The 6,034-nt window shown below is 35.6% G+C and overlaps 1 pseudogene; it reads right to left on the bottom strand.

Moving 5' to 3' along the window:
- Window positions 1–4,607: 4,607 nt before the first annotated feature.
- LOC112064568 (uncharacterized) lies at window positions 4,608–4,759 on the bottom strand (annotated as a pseudogene).
- Between the last annotated feature and the right edge of the window lie 1,275 nt (window positions 4,760–6,034).

Below are 6,034 nucleotides of genomic sequence, written 5' to 3' on the forward strand. Positions count from 1 at the left end.
AGGGAAGTCCTACTCACACATATTTTAATACATACTTGCTCTTGCATTTATGAAAAGAATAATTTCCTCCTCTCCATCTCTGTCTATCTGTAATGAATTTAAAATCTACACCCATTTATTCAGAAAAAGGATCTTACGGCTGATTAGGCTGGTGCTAGATGATAGAGAGATAGATAGATAGATGATAGATAGATAGATAAATAGATAGAGAGATGATAGGTAGATAGTTGGATGGACAGGTGGATAAATGGATGACAGACAAATGATTATAAAACTATTGTGATGAAAACATATACTTTAGTAAGAAATAGTTCTCTGTATGTTCAACCAGCATTTAATTTATGCTTTCCTGTTTCAGATGATCAGAATCATGTGGAGACAGAAAAGCAGAATTTTCTTTACCTACCTTTTGAACTTCTAGGGCCAGGCCAGTAATCAGTGGAAAGTCTTTAACCAATTCTCAGTAACTAACTTGCCCAAGGTCACACAGGTTTTGGGTGATGGAGCCAGGACTTGTACTTATGTTTTTATAATTCCTCATTCTACTTTTAAAGTTATTATTGTTGTTATTGTATAATCTCATCTATATCTATAATAACTAGACATTATCTCTGTTTTGTAAGCAGAACAGACTTAAGTAATTCTCAGTACCTTGGTCTTGCAGTTCATTGAACATGTATGTTATCCAAATACTTAGCTAACATTCTCAACCATGACTAAGTAGAGGAGATAAAAAATCTGTTTTTCCCTTGTCTTCTTGTATTCAACTTGTTCTTTTGCATCAAATTCTACTATGATTTGGTACCATCAGTAACACGACTTCGATATATACCATTGTATCCCTGGACAATGACTATGCCAAGAATATAGTGAATTCTCAGTGAGTATTTTTTTATTAGATGAATAAACAAATGATAAATATTCAAGTACTATACAAGGTAATTTATTACCATAGGAAGCAGTCTATGATATATTAACTTAAAATGTAGATTAGAAAACAGTTCTTTTAGAATGATCCCATTTTGATGGAAAAAATATATATGTCTTCATGGAAGAACAAGTATTAATGTATTTATGTTTATCTATAGAGTGAAATTTTTTAATTTTGTTTTATTTTGGGGAAAAGAATGTATTTTTATAATAAAATAAGTGTTTTAGGTTTGTTTTGTTTATTTTAAAAGTCTTCCCTTATACTACATTTCCATAGTACTTTCTAGAAAACATTTGGAATGCCTACATTACAATTAGTTTTCCAGTGTTCCAATTTGAAATGTGGCCTCAACCTTCTTACTCAAGAGCTTTGGCTTCTTATTTCATTTACTGTCCACTGTTATTTGTATAAAAACTGTCTCTTCCTTTAAACTGAAAGTGTTTTAAAGACCAGAAACTGTATTTTATTTATTTCTGAGCTATCGCACCGCTACACCAATCCCAGAAATAAGCTTGCACACAGCCAATGCCAAAAAATATGTAATAAATATGTGGTAAGTCATTCATCAAGTCCAAAGAACTTACATAGTTTTCATTTTAGGTTAAGTAGTATCTCCACTGATTTATTTTTTCATAAAGAATGAATACTTGGGCTCAATGGCAAACAAATTAGATTCATAATAACATTTTATATCAGAGCTAAACCCTGCATTGTTTATGCCACCCAAAGTTACCCTTTCCAGGATAATCCATGAACTGGGGGTTTTTCCAATCCAATATACTAATTTTTTTTAAAATTTCGGAATACCGTGTAAGTTACACACCTGACAAGATCATAGGTGTTCGTAGGCCAATGTGCAGTAACAGTTTAACCTTCCAGGTAACAATTGTGATAATGCCTGAACCCAGAGGAATATCTCTAATTCTAGATACTTCAGGCACCATAGCAGAGGTGGAAAAAATATTCTAAGCCAGTTGGATCTATAATTACTTTGTGCTATATTTACCGAATAGATGCTTTGGGGTAGCAAAAGCTCAAGTAATAGTCAATCTCAATTAATAGTCTTCATGATTCAGTGTTTGCTTCAGCACTTGTGGCTTAGCAACTTTGGTGCTAAACAAATGTGTAATCACAGCAGTTAGTCTCAATTTTCCTTTAGCAGCAGTGCTAGTTTAATATTCTAAATTCTTGAAATTATAGAGTAGTATAAAAAGAAGTAGAAGGTTATGTAAACTGGAACTACAGAATAACTCTTTAAACAAGGTCAAAGCATATCACCATTATTCTATTTCAATCATTCATGTGGTATTTATTATTGTACTTAACTTACCAAGAATATATAATATAGTACAAATTTCAGTAAACAACAAGCATTAGTTGCCTGTGAGACTGTTTTGAGAAATAGCTTTTCAGTAAATTCACATGGAAAAAAATAAATTTTAAAATACAAACTTTGAAGTACCATTTCTACTTTTGGCAGACTCTGTTTCAATTACCTATAAGTCTAGGTAATTCATATAAATTTCTCTCCTTCATTAATATTGAGCACCTGAGAAAAATCATATAAGGCTTTCAGAAACCAGATTTTCACTAGATAAATAGCAAAATGAAATGATTATTATTCATGATACCAGCTGGCCTCTTTAGATACATACCTAAGACTGTGGGTGTGTAAATCCACCATGTTTAACTGAGTACATCAGCACTGAAGATTGAATTACCCACAACCCAGGGATAGAAATAATTATATTATAGCTCATTTCAGACCATGTAGCTCTCTATTAGTAATTGTATTGGGCTATTGAGGCACAATCATTAGAGACATAAAATGGTCATTTTGTATATTAGTAGTAAAAGAAAAAACCGTAAACCTTTAAGGAGAATTCATAAAATACGTACTTTTGACGCACAGTTAAAACATTGATTAAATTGCACACTCCAAAAGAAGGCATTAAAAAATAAGAGGCATCACCAAGGAGGCCTACTACCAACAACCACCTTAACTTTTTACAAGTATCCAGTCACCAATAATCTAACATGCACAGGACTTAGAAACACATATTTTATTAAATGCACCTAGAAAATGGAGACGTTCTCCATCAAACTGCTAAATGTTCTGACTGAAGAACAACCTGACAGCCAAGAAGCAACCCTGAGCTGGTAGAGATGGAGGGTGTTGCTAGTAGTCTATGGCTCAATTTTTTCTTAAAAAAACTTCAGAGACTTCTAAATAACATTACCATGTTATGGACTTTGTATAATAAATATCCTTATTATAATTATTCAAAGAAAAACTTATCTAATCGGACAACAATTTTAAAGCCTACGTATTGTTTTGTGTTACTGTAACTGTCTCTAAACCTTGGATTTACATTGTATTATTTTGTTTCCCTGTAAACTTACAAATATAGGTAGATGCTTCACGTGTATTAACTTGTTTACTCCTCACAACACAGTGTTGTGAGATCTGTAATTCGTCCCATTTAAAGTAGAGAAAACTAAAGCACAAAAAAGCATAGACATTTGCCTAATGTCACACAGCTAGGAAGTAGCAAATCTGGGATTCATAACCAGATATTCTGGCTCCAGGGCCCATATGTTTACTTTTATCAGTTCCAAAGTTCACTTTGAACATTGTTAAAGAAATCACTTCTTACTTTTACTTATGAAAGTTTAAATATTAAAATGTTTAATGTGTTCTTTTGTCCTCAAAAGAAAATGGAGACAATGTAAGAAGGCCGGTGAATCGTGGCTTTATCAATCACCCCCCAAAACCCTCACCCTTTCCTCATCCAACATTTTGAGTGGGGACTATGTTGAAGTGAGTTAATAAAACTGGTCACTTCTTTTTTAAGCTAAAATAAATAAAAACGATGTGTGGTCCATTGAATAACTTTTTTTTTTTTTTCAAATGTTCTCCCAACACACATTGAAAGTTAAATATGAACTCTATAAAAATTCGCAGTGGCAATGCCACTAAACAGAAAAAAGAGGCAAAATTAATTATACCACCAATCCTTTAGGCAAATTTGTTATTTTTTTTTTTTTTTTTGTGGTACGCGGGCCTCTCACTGTTGTGGCCTCTCCCGTTGCGGAGCACTGGCTCCAGACGCACAGGCTCAGCGGCCATGGCTCACGGGCCCAGCCGCTCCGCAGCATGTGGGATCTTCCCGGTCCGGGGCACGAACCCGTGTCCCCTGCATCAGCAGGCGGATTCTCAACCACTGCGCCACCAGGGAAGCCCGCAAATTGGTTCTTAACATTGAAATATTAATCATGTGAGCTACCTCCACAAACTGTAAACACATCTTGGAATCACAGTAAGACTTAGGCAGTACTCGCACTGTAGGAATGGTATCTTTGAAAAATCGAAGTATGAGCCAATACGAGCATGAACATGGCAACTGACTCAGAAAGCATGGTACAAGAGCTGAGCCCTGGCCACATGTCAATTTCCTACAGTGAGTTCCAGAGTTCTCTACTGTGGAAATATACAGAACAGACAATCACATATGTCATATAATTCCAGAAATACAGAAAAGAGTTTCACGGCCCGTTTTGGTTCCTCTTAAATAAAGTCATTGATGTTACTTTCAGGTTGACCTACTCAATTCCGGCTCTTATCCTGACCAGATTTAGACTCAGTTAACTTTTAATAAGTACTATTTTTTTAGTCTGAACGCAGTCCCCCACTACCACAAATTATGCAGTCGAGTCTCCCACATTTGGGGAAATTGTAGGTGTCAGCACATCTGGAGTGCAATGGATAAGCCTTGCCCTGGGAAAACCATCTTCATGATCATGGTATCTCCCCTGCCAGGTAAGTATAAATACCTACTATTTTTAATAATAGACATTAGATCAGGAGTTTTAGCAATATTATTTCATGATTATCCCCAGTTTTACAAGGGAGGACACTGAGGCTCAGAGAAATTGAAGAACCTGGCTCTGGAATGGCCAGGCAGCCAGTAAATGGAAAAGCTAGTACACAAACTCACATCTGCAGACTTTGTAATATAAAAGAATTTTTAAAGAGACATCATCTGAAATTAGCTCTGCTTTCAAAGGGCCACCATATTCTGGACTGACCCTAACTCTAGCAAACAGGGCCTTATTTTTACAGTAGTGCTTGGGTCTGAGTTTTTCTGCCAAGAATCCCTTGCCCAGAGCCTCAGGCCACTTAGCTAGGGCCCTAATCCCTGTTTAGCTTCACCAGCCTTCTTTTCAAGAGGGCACATTTCTGTTGTCTCTTCCTAGACACTACCCAGGTCCTGTTAAGTTCCTCCTGATTTCAGCAACTGCCTGTACCTTGGACTAATCCTCTCTAACCTTATTCCCAGAAGAAGGGGTAGTGGGAGAAATGTTTAGGAGTAGAATGAGAAGGGAGGAACAGATTTTAACTATTTCACAGTAAAATCAGACTAAATCTAGATAAGGAAATAAACATGCTTGTTATTTGGGTAGAGCTTGGTAGAGTACAAACTACATCCTTTGTAAGAGTTTAGCTTTAAAATTATCTCCTTTTGATAGATAAGGAAACAGCCTCATGGAGAATTAAAGGGCTTAATGTAAGATTGTTTGGCTTTATAAAGGCAGAAATTCTGGACTATTCTTAGCCATTTTCATCCAATCTGAAATCTTAAATCACAAATCTACTTTTAAAAATATATTAGGTTAACTTTAGTTTATATATAAATATTCGTGGTGGTGCTTTCAATCAGACTAAATAAATAACATTGCAATATTTTAAAATGATACCTAAAAAAGCAGTCAGGTTATGTTCTCAGTGTCTAGTACTTGCGGAAGAACTCTTCAAATGCAAAAATACTCCTATTGGCTTTTTATTTTCAGAGAATATGTGAATCTCAAATAGGCTGCATTTGCATTCTAGAGAAAATTTTTAGAGTCACTTTCTACCGCGTTTAACAAAGCTGATCTTGTGCTCTCTTCGTCATCACTACAGAGGGCAGCAACAGACAGCAGAGCTCCTTAGCATCACAGAGGAAACGGTAAGACGGGAATAAAAACACAGACCTACTAGAGCATGGACTTGAGGTTATGGGGAGGGGGAAGGGTAAACTGTGACAAAGTGAGAGAGTGGCA

Source organism: Physeter macrocephalus, chromosome 2 (genome assembly GCF_002837175.3).
Source record: "Physeter macrocephalus isolate SW-GA chromosome 2, ASM283717v5, whole genome shotgun sequence".
In the NCBI taxonomy this organism is placed as follows: Eukaryota; Metazoa; Chordata; class Mammalia; order Artiodactyla; family Physeteridae; genus Physeter; species Physeter macrocephalus.